This window comes from Dasypus novemcinctus, chromosome 18, assembly GCF_030445035.2.
Source record: "Dasypus novemcinctus isolate mDasNov1 chromosome 18, mDasNov1.1.hap2, whole genome shotgun sequence".
NCBI lineage: Eukaryota > Metazoa > Chordata > Mammalia > Cingulata > Dasypodidae > Dasypus > Dasypus novemcinctus.
Genome location: NC_080690.1, coordinates 61260775 through 61277051, shown reverse-complemented (window position 1 = coordinate 61277051; position 16277 = coordinate 61260775). Strand labels below are relative to the sequence as shown.

General features: G+C 40.4%; 1 long non-coding RNA gene across 2 annotated transcripts in view; it reads right to left on the bottom strand.

Annotated features, from left to right (window-relative positions):
* LOC105744839 (uncharacterized) overlaps positions 1-16277 on the bottom strand; it is a 106745-nt gene that overhangs the window by 27184 nt on the left and 63284 nt on the right. The gene's annotated exons all lie outside the window — the stretch shown is intronic.

Below are 16277 nucleotides of genomic sequence, written 5' to 3'. Positions count from 1 at the left end.
GCAAGCAGAAGGAAAGAAATAATAGACTAGAGCAGAAAGAAATGAAATTGTGAACAACAACAAAAAATTAAACCAAAAGCTGATTCTTGGAAAAGATCAATAACATTGACAAGCCCTAGCTAGACCAACAAAGAAAAAAAAAGAGAGAAGATGCAAATAAATGCAATGAAAAACAAAAGAGGTGAAGTTACGACTGACCCCACGGAAATAAAAAGGATCATAAGAGGATATTATGAGAAACTGTATGCCAACAAACTAGACAACCTAGATGAAATGGACAAATTCTTAGAAATGCACAACCTAAACTGAAGCTACAAGAAATACAAGAAGTCAATAAACCAATCACATTTAAAGAGATTGAGTCAGTCATCAAAAATTTCCCAACAAAGAAAAGTCCGGGATTGCATGGCTTCACAGGTGAATTCTACAAAACATTTCTAGAAGAATTAACATCAATCTTGTTTAGACTCTTCCAAAAAATTGAAGAGGAGGGAAAATTGCACGATACATTTTATGAAGCCAACATCATCCTAATACCAAAGCCAGGTAAGGACACTACAAAAAAAGAAAATTATAGACCTAGCTCTCTTATGACCATAGATGAGAAAATTCTCAACAAAATACTTATAAACAGAATTCAACAGCATATCGAAAGAATTATACTCCAGGTACTAGTTAGGGTTGTCTAGGGAAACAGATTCAACAGGAGATATCTGTCAATAGTATGAGATTTTATGAGTCTCTCACATGACCGTGGGGATGCACAAGTCCAGGTTCTGCAGGCAGGCTGCAAACCAGACACTCTGATGAAAGTCCAATGAAGGTTCTTGATGAGTTTGCAGGAGATGTTGGCTGTCCAAAGTTGAGCTGGGAAATTCTCTCTGAATGCTGAAATCACTTCCCCCTTTAAGGCATTCAACTGATTGGATAAAGCGTCTCTCATTGCTGATGGCAATCTCCCTGGTTGATGCAGATGTAATCAGCCATCTATGCAGTAAACTTACTGATGACTAAAGCCCATAAATGTCCTTGTATTACATACAATTAGCCCAGTGCTTGCTTGACCAAACAACTGGGTACTATTCCCTGGCCAAGCTGACACATAAGCCTAACCATCACACACCCACCACAACCAAGTTGGATTTATTCTGGGTATGAAAAGGTGGTTCAACATAAGAAATCAATTAATGTAACTTAACACATTAACGAATTGTAAGAAAAAAACCCATATGATTATCTTGATTGATGCAGAAAAGGCATTTGACAAAATCCAGCATCCTTTCTTGATAAAAATATTTCAAAAGATAGGAATAAGAGGAAAATTTCCTCAGTATGATAAACCCACAGCCCACATCATACTCAATGGGTAAAGACTGAAAGCTTTCCCTCTAAAATCCAGAACAAGACAAGGATGCCCACTGTCACCACTGTTATTCAATATTGTACTAGAAGGTCTAGATAGAGCAATTAGGCGAGAGAAAAAAAAGACGTCCAAATAGGAAAGAGAAAGTAAAACTCTCACTATTCACAGATGACATGATCTTATATTTAGAAAATTCTGAAATGTCTACAACAAAGCTACTTGAGGTAATAAACAAGTTCAGCAAAGTGGCAGGATACAAGATCAACATGCAAAAATCAGTACGATTTCTGTACACTAGTACTGAACAATCTGAGGAGGAAATCATGAAAAAAATTCCATTCACAATAGCAACAAAAAAACTTAAATACCTAGGAATTTATTTAACCAAAGGTATTTAACAATACCTATATGCAGAACACTATAAAACAATGCTAAAAGAAATTTAAAAAGACCTAAACAAATGGAAAGTAATTCCATGTTCATGGTTTGGAAGACTAAATATCATGAAGATGTCAGTCCTACCCAAACTGATTTATATAATAGATGCAATGCAATACCAATCAAAATTCAAATAGTCTACTTATGGAGTTAATAACTAGAATATAGAATGAGATTAGAGATTGGAAAGCTAAGGGTTAACTTGCGCAGAACTGGTAAAAAAGTTGTGTGTTGATCTTTGGAAATAAATAGAAAAGATGAAAGCATATACACAAAAATAAAATATGACACTTACAAATAAACCTAAAGAAAAAATGGCCTCATTACTGCCTTCACAGTAATAACATTGAATGTTGCCTTTTTTGTGCGTGTGTCATTGAACTTGTTTCTTTTTTAAAATTTTATTTTGTACATTTAATAATTGAAAATATAAACAATAATTATAAACATAATTTAAATTATAAATAATAATTAAAAGTAAAAAGAAAACACAGTTGAATAAAAATACATTTCTCAATTGAATGTACTGGATACATATAATTTTTTCTTTAATCATACGTTACACATGTATTTTGTTCATAGTAATGCAGTCATACAATATTTGTCCTTTTGTGTCTGACTTGCTTCACTCAGCATAATGTCCTCCAGGTCCATCCATGTTACCATACGCTTCATGACTTCATTTCTTCTTACAGCTGCATAATATTCCATTGTGTGAATACACCACAGTTTATTTATCCATTCATCCGTTGATGGACACATGGGTTGTTTCCAACTTTTGGCCATCATGCATAATGCCTCTATGAACATTGGTGTGCAGATGTCTGTTCATGGAACTGCTCTCAGTTCTTCTACTACCACTAGTGGTAGTAGTGGTACTACCCAGTAGTAATGTAGGGTCACGTGGCAAATTTATATTCAACTTTTTAAGGAAATGCCCAACAGTCTTCCACAGTGGCTGGACCATTCTGCATTCCCACCAACAATGAATAAATGTTCCTATGTCTTCACATCCTCTCCAACACTTGCAGTTATCTGATTTTTTAATAGTGGCCATTCTGATAGGTGTGAGAAATGGTATCTCATTGTAGTTTTGATTTACATTTCCCTAATCATTAGTGATATTGAGCATTTTTTCATGTGTTTTTTTGCCACTTGTATTTCTTCTTTGGACAAATGTCTATTCAAGTCTTTTGTCCATTTTTTAATTGGTTGGTTGTTTTTTTGTTGTTGGGTTATAATATCTCTTTATATATCCTGGATATTAAACCTTTACTGGACAAGTGATTTCCAAATATTTTCTCCCCTTGGCTTTTATATTTAGGTCTTTGATGTATTTTGAGTTGATTCTTGTATGGGCGTAAGATAGGGGTCTTCTTTCATTCTTTTGCTTATAGATAGCCAATTTTCCCAGCACCATTTTTTGAAGAGACTGTTTTGTCCTGTTAACATGGACTTGGTAGGTTTGTCAAAAACCAGTTGACTGTATAGGTGAGGGTTTATTTCTGGATTCTCAATTCTATTCCACTGACGGATGTGTCTATTTTTAAGCCAGTAGCATGGTTTTGACCATTGTAGCTTTGCAATATGTTTCAAGGTCAGGCAGTGAAATTCCTCCCATGTCTCTCTTCTTTTTTAGAATGCTTTTTGGTATTTGGGTGCACTTTCCCTTCCAAATGAATTGGTAATTGCCTTTCCTAATTCTGTAAAGTAGGCTGTTGGAATTTTGATTGGTATTGCATTGAATCTATAAGACAGTGTGGGTAAGACTGACATCTTCACAATATTTACTCTTCCAATCCATGAACATGGAATGTCTTTCCATTTGTTTAGATCTTTTAAAATTTCTTTTTATGGGAAGTGGTTGTGGCTCAACTGATAAAGTGTCCACCTACCATATAGGAGGTTCAGGGTTTGATACCCAGGGCCTTCTGACCTGTGTGGTGAGCTGGCCCATGCGCAGTGCAACCATGTGCAAAGAGTGCTGTGCCATGCGGGGGTGTCTCCCACGTAGGGGAGCCCCATGTGCAAGGAGTGCACTCTGCAAGGACAGGAGCCTCACACACAAAAAGCACAGCCCTCCCAGGAGTGGTGCCACACACACAGAGAGCTGATGCAGCAAGATGATGCAATAACAACAAAAAAAGCAACATGGTTTCCTGGTGCCGCATGACAAGAATGCAAGTAGACACAGAACACACAGTGAATGGACAGAGAGCAGACAATGGGGGAGGAGGGGAAGAGAAGAGAAATAAACAAAATAAATCTTTAAAAAAATTTCTTTTAGCATTGTTTTGTAGTTTTCTATATATAGGTCCTGTACTTCCTTATAAATTAATTGTTAGGTATTTGAGTCTTTTTGTTGCTATTGTAAATGGAATTTTCCCCTGAATTCCTCCTCAGATTGCTCAATACTAGTGTATAAAAACATTATTGATTTTTGTGTGTTGATCTTATATCCTGCCACTTTGCTGAACTCATATATTAGCTCAAGTAGCTTTGTCATGGATACTTCAGAATTTTCTAAATATAAGATCATGCTATCCACAAACACTAAGAGTTTTATTTCCTTTTTTCCCATTTGGATGCCTTTAATTTTTTTTTCTTGTGTAATTGTCTTAGCTAGAACTTCTGGTACAATAGTGAATAACAATGGTGACAGTGGTCATCCTTGTCTTGTTCCAGATCTTAGAGGGAAAGCTTTCAACCTTTCCCCATTGAGAATGATGTTGACTGTGTGTTTTTCATATATGCCTTTTATAATATTGAGAAATTTTCCTTCTATTCCTATCTTTTGAAGTTTTTTTTTAATCAAAAAAGGATGCTGTATTTTATCAAATGCCTTTTCTGCATTGTTTGAGATTATCATGTGTTTTTTTCCCTTAAATTTGTTAATGTGGTATATTTTGTTGATTGATTTTCTTATTTTGAACCAGCCTTGCATAACAGGAATAAATTGCACTTGGTCGTGATGTATAAGTATTTTGATATGCTGTTGGATTATTTTTTTTCCCCAGATATTTATTTATTTATTTCTCTCACCCTCCCCACCCCATCCCCGTTGTCTGCTTTCTGTGTCCATTTGCTATGTGTTCTTTTGTGTCCGCTTGTATTCTTGTCAGGTGGCACTGGGAATCTGTGTCTCTTTATCTTTTTTTTGTTGCATCATCTTGCTGCATGAGCTCTCCGTGTGTGTGGCACCACTTCTGGGCAGTCTGTGGTTTCAGGTGGGGCAGCTCTCCTTGTGCAGTGGCCACTCCTTGCGCGGGGGCACCCTTATGCCAGGGCATCCCTGCATGGACTAGCACTCCTTGTGCACAGCAGCACTGTGCGTGGGCCAGCTCACCACATGAGCCAGGTGTTCCTGGGTATCGAACACTTGGACTTCCTATATGGTAGGCAGATGCTTTATCTGCTAAGCCACATGTGCTTCCCTGCTGTTGGATTCTGTTTGCAAGTATTTTGTTGAGAATTTTTGAATCTATAACATTGAATGTTAATGGGTTAATCCCTCCAATCAAAAGACACAGATTGGCAGAATGGATAAGGAAATATGACCCATCTATATGCTGTCTACCAGAAATTCACCTTAGACCCAGGGACACAAACACATGCCAAGTCAAAGATTGGAAAACAATTTTACACTCCCACAGTAACAAAAGAAAAAAAGGCAGAAGTAGCTATACTAATATTGGTTAAAATAGACTTTAATAAATATCTGTTGTAAGAAACAAAGAAAGACACTATATATTAATAAAAAGGGTAGTCTACCAAGAAGAAAGAATAATCATATATGTATTTGCACCTAAGCAGGATGTGCCAAATTACATGAAGCAAACACTGACAAAACTGAAGAGAGAAATAGATGCCTCTATGATAATAGTTGGAACTTCAATACATCACTCTCATCATTGGATAAAACATCTGGGCAGAGGATCAATAAAGAGAGCTTGAATAATATGATAAAGATATATGTCTAAACCTATTAGACATATACAGAACGCTGTACCCCCACAGCAGGTTATGAAGTCTTCTCAAGGTCTCATGCATCTTTCTCCAGAATAGACTATATGCTGGGTCACAAAGCAGATCTCAAAAAATTAAACAAGATTGAAATTATATGAAGCACTTTCTCTGATCATAATAGAAAAAAGCTGGAAATCAACAACAGGCTGATTTCATAAATATATGGAAAAAAGGGAAAATTCACATATACGTGGAAATTAAATAACACACTCTTAAATAATCAGTGGGTCAAATAAGAAATTGAGAGAGAAATTGATAAATATATTGAGATGAGTGAAAACAAGAACACAGCATATCAGAACTTATGGGACACCACAAATGTAGTGTTGAGAGGGAAATTTATAGCCTTCAATGCTTACATTAAAAAAAGATGAGGGAAGCAGATGTGGCTCAACTGATAGAGCATCTGCCTACCACATAGGAGGTTCAAACCCAGGGCCTCCTGGCCTATGTGGTGAGCTGGCCCACGCACAGTACTGATGCACACAAGGAGTGCTATGCCATGCAGGGGTGTCCCCCGGGTAAGGAAGCCCCACGTGCAAGGAGTGTGCCCTGCACCACTCTGCATGAAAAAAGCTCAGCCTGCCCAGGAGTGGCGCCACAAACACAGAGAGCAGATGCAGCAAGTTGATGCAACAAAAAGAGACACAGACTCCCGGTGCCACTGAGAATGCAAGCAGACACAGAAGAACACACAGTGAATGGACACAAGAGAGCAGACAATGGGGGGGAAGGGAAGGGGAGAGAAATAAATAAAATAAATCTTAAAAAAAAAAAAAGAAGGAAGAGCTAAATTCAATGACCTAACTACACAGCTGGAGGAACTAGAAAAAGAACAACAAACTATTCCTAACGCAAGCAGAAGGAATGAAATAACAAAGATCAGAGCAGACATAGATGAAGGAGAACAAAAAGAAAAAAGAGAATTAACAAAACCAATATTTGGTTCTTCAGGAAGATTAACAAAATTGACAAATCTTTAGCTAGACTGACAAAAAAAAAAAAGGAGAGAAAATGCAAATAAAGTAAAAAATGAAAATAGGGATATGACTATTGATCCCACAGAAATAAAAGAGATCTTAATATGTATTCTATATCTAACCTTTAAACTCATCACTATATTCCATTTTATTATTAATGGAACCTGGCAATATATTGGGCTTCATTTTTGAAGAAGTTTTGGATCACAGAGAGGTTCAACAATGGCAGAGGAGGAATACTGGTGTGGGATGTTATTGACAGGAGACACATGGTTGGCAGGGAGTTCTCATGGGCTTATATCCAGGGTACATAAAAATGTTTGGATATTTTCATAGTGGTTACAATTGAAAACAACTGAGGGAGTGCTGAGTTTCTAGGCAGGGGAGCTCTATCACAGTCCCTAAAGGAATGGCAACAATCCCCCAAGTGCAATGGCAAAGACCAAAAAGGAAGGAAGGCCCAACAATGAGCCCTTGATACTAATGACAATGCTTGTAAGCCTGTGCACCTGAAATAAGAACAAGGCCTATGGGAAACGGACTTTGGCCCAGTGGTTAGGGCGTCCGTCTACCATATGGGAGGTCCGCGGTTCAAACCCCGGACCTCCTTGACCCGTGTGGAGCTGGCCATGCGCAGTGCTGATGCGCGCAAGGAGTGCCGTGCCACGCAAGGGTGTCCCCCGCGTGGGGGAGCCCCACGCGCAAGGAGTGCGCCTGTGAGGAAAGCCGCCCAGCGTGAAAAGAAAGAGCAGCCTGCCCAGGAATGGCACCGCCCACACTTCCTGTGCCGCTGACGACAACAGAAGCGGACAAAGAAACAAGACGCAGCAAATAGACACCAAGAACAGACAACCAGGGGAGGGGGGGAATTAAATAAATAAATAAATCTTTAAAAAAAAAAAAAAAAAAAAGAACAAGGCCTAGAGCTGCAGGGTGCCTAAGAGTCACCTCCTGAGAGACTCCGTGTTGCTCAAATGTGGCCAGTCTTGAAGCCAAACTTAGCATGTAAATGTGTTGCCTTCCTCCCCAGTGTGGGACATGACTCCCGGGGATGAGCCTCCTTGGCACTGAAGGATTACTGATGATGTAACCAGAAAGTACCAGCTGATGATGTAACTAGAAAATGACCTTGAATAAAAGGGTCAACTCGGACCAGCAGACTATCTCAGTCTACATATAATACCAGGAGTTAAAAATGCTTTTTGATCTGAATCAAAGGGGGAAATGGAAAGGACAAATGAGTTTATATGGCTATGAGTCTCTGAAAAGAGCCGGGAGGTTATCAGAGGGGTTGCCCTTATGCACACCTCAGCAGAGTCCCAGAGACAGATAAAGTAGATACAACCCCAGCTATTGGTTCTTCTGAGGGATACAGAGACCCATAGGTTCTATGGTCATGGCAGATGGACTTCAGTGCCATGTCAGTTGGCTCTACTTTGGAGTTTGTGTTTCTGTGTGATGGAGCTGGACTCAGATATGATCTTTGTCCACAAGCCTCTCCTGTTACTTTTACAGAAACTGTAATTGGTGCTGGGGTGTAATATATACCCAGGGGACCTGAATTTCTGGATTGACTATGTGATAGCCAGGCCCTGGGCCTCAACAGACTTGCAACTCCTACACTCTGGTTTATTGGACTTACCCCACTCAGCTAACATGGATGTGAAGAAGGTCAACCACCACACCAGGGAGCCAGTAGTGCCTACCAGTGAAAGCAGGAGAATTTCATCCAACATCCATGTGGAATCTAAGCCCCCTCTTGATATAGATGTGGAGTGGACACAACCATTCTAAGGTCCACAGGAAGGAGGAATAGAGTATGGATTAGAGTGGACTTACTGATATTCTATTCATGAGCTATTGTGATTAGTAATCGAAGAAAATGTGGCATTGGTGTGGAGAAAGTGGCCATGGTAGCTGCTGGGGGTAGGGAGTGGGAGGAAGAGATGTGATGTGGGGGCATTTTTGGGGGTTGGAGTTGTCCTGGGTGGTGCTGCAGGGACAGTTACCAGACATTGTATGTCCTCCCATGGCCCACTGGATGGACTGTGGGAGAGTGTGGGCTATGGTGTGGACCACTGACCATGAGGTGCAGCGGTGCTCAGAGATATATTCACCAAGTGCAATGAATGTCTCATGATGATGGAGGAGGCTGTTGTTATGGGGGGAGGAGTGGGGTGAGGGGGGTGGGGGGTATATGGGGACCTCATATTTTTTTAATGTAACATTAAAAAAATAAAGAAAAAAAAAGAGGATACTAGAACAACTGTATGCCAACAAACTAGACAATGTAGATGAAATGGAAAAATCCCTAGGAATGTACGAACAACCTACACTCATCCTAGAAGAAATAGACCTCAACAAACCAATCATAAGGAAAGATATTGAAATAGTCATCAAACAACTCCTCAATATGAAAAGCACAGGACCAGATGGTATCACAGGTGAGTTCTACCAAGCATTCAAAGAAGATTTAAAAACCAATCCTGTTCAAATTCTTCCAAAACTTTTGAACAAGAAGGAATGCTACCAAACTCATTTTATGAGGCCAATATCTCCCTAATACTAAAACCACATAAAGATGTTATGACAAGGGAGTGGATGTGGCTCAAGCAGTTGAGTGTCTGCTTCCCATAAGGGAGTTTTCCAGTTTGATCCCTGGTGCTTCCTAAAAAACCAAAACCAAACAAAACCCAAACAACAAGCCAACAAACGAAAAAAACTAACTCAGGGGAGCTGATGTGGCTCAGTGGTTGAATGCCAGCTTCCCCCATATGAGGTCCCAGTTTTAATCCCTGGACTGGTTACCTCAAGAAAAAAAAAAAAAAGATATTATGAAAAAAGAAAATTACAAGCCCATTTCCCTAATGAATACAGATGCAAAAATTCTCAATAAAATATTTGTTAATTGAACGCGACAACACTTTAAAATAATTATTTGCCATGATGAAGTGAGTTTTATACCAGGCATGCAAGGGTAGTTCAATACAAGAAAATCAATCAGGACAACACACTGAATTAATAAATCAAAGAAGAAAACTCACATGATCCTATTGATTGATGCAGAAAAGGCATTTGACAAAATATAGCATCCTTTCTTTAAAAAAAATACTACAAAAGATAATAGTTGAAGGAAGCTTTATAAACTTGATAAACACCATATATGAAAAACTCACAGCTAACATTTTACTCAATGGTGAAAGACTGGAAAATTTCCCGTGGAGATAGGGAACAAGGCAAGGATGTCCACTGTTCCCGATGGATGTAGGATGACCAATTACCTGAAAGTAATTTGTTTCTATTCCTGTTGCTAGTATATGAAGGAAATAATTATATGTAAGTTAGAAGGTGATGAGTTTCCAACCCTCTCTTGGTGCCAAATTCCACTTTTGGTGGTCAAGAACATCCTGTTGAAGCAATGAAGTATGAAAATCAGCTTCAGCCAGTTGGCCGAAGAAGAAGCCGCTTGCTGCCCTACTTCAACTTACTTAATTAACTTAGTAAAATTCCCACCCAGGAGTGGAGTTATCCGCCCCTTTCTTGATCATGCAATGTATGCAGGCGCGATTTCCTGAATATACTAATCACACAATTATACAATCAGCTATGTGTGTTCATCCATATGCATTAAAACTAATGCATAATCAAAGCAAATGTTAAGTAGTAACTTGGATATTTAAGCAAGAGTGAAACCTGCAGCACAGGGAGTCAGGTCTGAGTCACTTTAGACTGACCTTGGCTCCTTACCTCTGCAGACGCAATAAATGTGAGTTTACCTAACTCCTTTGTTGAAGTTTTCTTCATGTCATCTCTGGTTATCCACAGAGGCCCTGCCCTGAGGCCTAACATTGCCACTGTTGTTCAATATAGTAGATTTAGGTGGCGGACTTGGCCCAGTGGTTAGGGCATCTGTCTACCACATGGGAGGTCCGCGGTTCAAACCCCAGGCCTCCTTGACCTGTGTGCAGCTGGCCATGCGCAGTGCTGAAGCGCGCAAGGAGTGCCGTGCCACACAGGGGTGTCCCCCGCATAGGGGAGCCCCACGCGCAAGGAGTGTGCCCCGTAAGGAGAGCCGCCCAGTGCGAAAGAAAGTGCAGCCTGCCCAGGAATGGCGCCGCACACACGGAGAGCTGACACAACAAGATGACGCAACAAAAAGAAACACAGATTCCCGTGCTGCTGACAACAGCAAAAGCGGACAAAGAAGACGCAGCAAATAGACACAGAGAACAGACAACCGGGGTGGGGGGGAAGGGGAGATTAAAAAAAAAAAAATATATATATATATATAGTACTTCCAGGATAATGGCAGACTAGAAAGGCATGTGACTCTTTTCTCCAGAAAAATTGCTGGGGGACAGGCTGAAACAGCCTAGAAAAATATTTTCCAGGGTTTAGGACACCAGGTGAAGGCTGGACACCATCCAGAGGAGAAAGGGGCAAAGGAGGAGAATCGCCACGGCAGAACTGTGAGCTGAAACCAGCAGCATCCCCCACACTAAAGACACTTTAGAATTCTCAGGTCTCTGGGTCTGCTGCTACAGACAAAGGGAGCTTCAGGGATCCACCACCCCAGGAAAGGGGAGAGAGGGACACAGCCTGAGGCTGACTCAGCTTCTGATCCACAGGTTTGGTCTGCTGTGTCCCAGGAGCCCTTCCAGGCTGGATGGGGTTGCACCATTGCTTGCCTTGGAGCCAGCAAGGGGCTAAATATATACAACCTACCAATCTCCTCCCCTACTAACAGGGACTAACTGTTGATGACTCAGAGGGGAGTGGAAATATTTCTGACCTGGGAAAAGGGAGGGGGCTGCCAGAGAAGGCTGGAGAAGTCACTGAGAAAGTTTGAATTACACGGCTCTCAGCCTCCAGGCAGCAAGCTCTATCACTTGAATTTGTGTTGCAATGAATACGTGACAACCAGGCACAAAACTGAGAGCTGCCAAAGAGTGCCATCTTCTGGCAGACCAAAGAAGCACATGTGAGAAAATTAAAAATAAGTGAGGATTTTTCTGGCCTTTTAGTTTCCCTCCCTAAGGCCCTAGGAAGCCGGTCTGAGTTCCCAATTACTGGGTTCTGAGCCCTGTTTTGAGCAACTAGCAGGGACAATCCTAACAATCCAGGCTGAGCCAAGAATCAAAAAGCAGTGGTAGCACACAGCCTCCCACTACTAAATCCCTACAAAAGAAAAAGAAATTGAATCTCTGAGTAAACTACACCCTAATCAGGTGCCTAGACATCAGCACGAAATTACGAGCTACACTAAGAAAATAGAAGACGTAGCCCAAGAAAAGGAATATATCAAAGCCTCAGAAAAGACTCAGGATTTGAGAGAACTAATTAACAAGATGTGCACAAATTTTCAAAATCAAATTAATGAGTTGAAAGACAATATGACTAAAGAGATAAATGACATCAAGAAGACATTGAGTGAGTGCAAAGAAGAATGTGAAATCCTGAACAGAAAAGTAACAGAGCTCATGGAAATGGAAGACAATAGGTGAGCTAAAAATCACATTAGAGGCATACAACAACAGACTTGAAATGACAGAAGAAAGAATAAGTGACACTCAAGACAGAGCAAGTAAAATAGAAGAGAGAAAAGAATGGAAGAAATTGAGCAGGGGCTTAAAGAATTGAATGACAACACAAAATGCAACAACATATGTGTCATAGGAGTTCCAGAAGGAGAAGAGAAGGGAAAGGGGGCAGAAAGAGTATTTGAGAAAATAATAGCTGAAAATTTCCCATCTCTCATGAAAGAAATGAACTTGCATGTCCAAAAAGCACACCATACCTCAATCAGAATAAATCTGAATAGACCTACTATAAAACACATGCTACTCAGAATGTCAAATGTGAAAGATAAAGAGAAAATTCTCAGCGCAGCAAGAGAGAAGCAAACCATTATGTACAAGAGATATCCAGTAAGACTTAGTGCAGATTTCTCTTCAGAAACCATGGAGATGAGAAGACAGTGGTATGATAAACTTAACCAAGGATGTAAAGTACTGGTATTTGGAAAACTACAATGCATTGCTAAAAAGAAATTTAAAAAGACCTTAATAAATGGAAGAACATTCTGTGCACATGGATGGGAAAACTAAATATCATTAAGACGTCAATCTACCCAAATTTATATATGAATTCAATGCACTCCAACCCAATAAAAATTCCACCAGAAGTTTTAAAAGAAATTGAAAACACAACTATCAAATTTATTTGGAAGGGTAAGGGGCCCCAAATAGCCAGAAACTTCTTAAAATGGAAAAGCAATGTTGGTAGACTCTCACTTCTGGACTTTAAAACATTTTTCCTATGGAAGTAGATGTGGCTCAAGTGGTTGAACTCCTGTCTACCACATGGGAGGTCTGTGGTTTGATTCCCGGTGCCTCCTAAAGAAAACAGTAAGTTGGCACGATGGGCAGGGACTGCAAGTGGACACAATAAGATAATACAAGAGACACAAGAAGAAAAAAAAAAACAAACATAATGAGAGCCACAACAAAGCAGGGAACAAAGGTTCCCCATGCCTCCTAAAAAAGATAAGCAAGACAATGAGCTGACACGGTGGGCAGACATGGCAAACTGATGCAACAAGATGACTCAATAAGAGACACAAGAAGAAAAAACATAACGAGAGACACAACAAAGCAGGGAATTGAGATGGCTTAAGCAATTAGGTGCCTCCCTCCCACATTGGAGGTTCTAGTTCAGTTCCCAGTGCCACCTAAAGAAATAAAAAGATGAACAGAGGGAAACGGACTTTGGCCCAGTGGTTGGGGCGTCCGTCTGCCGCATGGGAGGTCCGCAGTTTGGGCCCCGGGCCTCCTTGACCCGTGTGGAGCTGGCCCACGTGCAGTGCTGATGCGCGCAAGGAGGGCCGAGCCACACAGGGGTGTCCCCCGCGTAGGGGAGCCCCACGCGCAGGGAGTGCACCCATAAGGAGAGTCGCCCAGCGCGAGGGAGGGAGCAGCCTGCCGAGGAATGGCGCCGCCCACACTTCCCGGGCCGCTGACGACAACAGAAGCGGACAAAGAAACAAGACGCAGCAAATAGACACAGAAAACAGACAACCGGGGGAGGGGAGGGGAATTAAATAAATAAAAATAAATCTTTAAAAAAAAAAAAAAAGATGAACAGACATAGCAAGTGTAAACAGTGAGGGGGTGGGGAGAAATAAGTAAAATAAATCCAGCACAAAAAAAGTGCAGCCTGCCCAGGAATGGTGCCACACACACAGAGAGCTGACACAGCAAGATGACACAACAAAAAGAGACACAGATTCCCAGTGCTGCTGACAAGAATATAAGTGGACACAGAAGAACACACAGCGAATGGACACAAAGAGCAGACAACTGGGGAGGGCAGGGAAGAGGAGAGAAAGAAATCTTAAAAATATATATATTGCCTTGGGAAATGGATGTGGCTCAAGCAATTGAGCTCCTGCCTACCACATGGGAGATCCCTGGTTTGGTTCCCAGTGCGTCCTAAAGACAGTGAACTGGTGCAATGGGCAGGTGCTGCAAGTTAACACAGCAAGCTGACACGACAAGAGACACATAATGAGCAACATAGCAGCACAGGGAGCAGAGGTTCCCTGTGCCTCCTAAAGTAGACAAGCAAGACAGCAAACTGATGTGATGGGCAGGCACGGCAAGCTGACTCAATACGATGATGCAACAAGAAACACGAGAAGAAAAAAAAACATAACGAGAGACACAACAAAAGCAGGGAATGAAGGTGGATCAAGTGATTAGATGCCTCCCTCCCACCTTGGAGTTCCTGAGTTCAGTTCCTGGTGCCTCCTAAAAGGAAGATGAGCACACAATAACAGACAGCAAGTGCAAACAATGAAGGGGTGGGGAGAAATAAATAAATAAAATAAATCTTAAAAACTAACATAAAAACAAAACAAAACAAAAATCCACACGTATTACCTAGCTACAGCATGGCAATGGTATAAAGATAGTCACATAGACCAATGGAACTGAATTGATGGTTCAGAAACATCTATGGGCAAGTGATTTGTGATAAAGCTGTCAAACCCACCCAGCTGGAGCAGAAGAGTCTATTCAACAAATGATCCTGGGAGAACTGGATATTCATAGCCAAAAGAAAGAAAGAGGACTGCTATCTCACAGTTTATATAAAAACTAACTCAAAATGGATCAAAGACCTAACTATAAAATCTACAACTATAAAGCTCCTAGAAGAAAATATAGGGAAACATCTTCAAGGCCTCATGGTAAGTGGTGGATTCTTAAATCTTACATTGAGGCACAAGCAATGAAAGAAAACATGGATAAATGAGACTTGTTCAAACTTAAACACTTTCATGATTCAGAGGACTTTGTCAAGAAGGTGAAAAGGAAGCCCACTCAATAGGAGAAAATATTTGGAAACCCCATATTCTGTAGGAGCTTGATTTCCATTCTATATAGAAAGATCATACAACTCAGCAATAAAAGAACAAGCAATCCAATTAAAAAATGGGCAAAAGACTTTTAAATAGACATTTTCAAAGAGGAAATACAAATGGCCAAAAAGCACGTGAAAAAATGTCAATATCACTAGCCATTAGGAAAATGCAAATCAAAACGACAATACGATATCATCTCACACCACCTAGAAGAACCATATTAAAAAAGAAAATGATACGTGCTGGAGAGAAGTGGAGAAATAGGAATACTCCTTTTCTTCTGATGGGAATGTAAAATGGTGCAGCCTCTGTGGAAGATAGTTTGGCAGTTCCTCAGGAAGCTAAATATAGAACTGCCATATGATCCAGCAATTCCTCTACTAAGAATATGTCCAGAAGAGCTGAGAAATGTGACATGAACAGACATTTGCACACCAATGGGGCATTATGCACAATTGCTAGCAGTGTTATTCACAATGGCCAAAAGATGGAAACAACCCAAGTGTCCATCAACTGATGAATGGATAAACAAAATGTGGTATATACTTATGATGGAATACTATGCTGCTGTAAGAAGAAATGAATTTGGGACACATGATAACATGGATGAACCTTGAAGATAATGTTAAGTGGAATAAGCCATACTCAAAAGGACAAGTATTGCATGGTCTCATAGTATGAAATAAATATGAAGAATAACTGCATGGAGTGAAAACCTAGAGTATAGGTTATTAGGAGCTAAGAGGAGGACTGAGAAGGTATAGTGACGCTTAACGTGTGTAGAAGTTTTAATGAACTTGACTGTGATAGTGTGAATGGATAGAGTTGATGGTAACACATTATAGTGAGTAGAACTGGCATAGCTGGTTTATAAACGGAATTGTGGCTGAACAGGGTAGTGTAGTAGTGTAAATGTCAATTGATTTTTTAAAAAAAGATTCATTTATTTATTTCTCTCCCCTTTCCCCCTCACCCCGGTTGTCCATTCTCTGTGTCCATTTGCTGCGTCATCTTTGTCCGCTTCTGTTGTTGTCAGCGGCACTGGAAT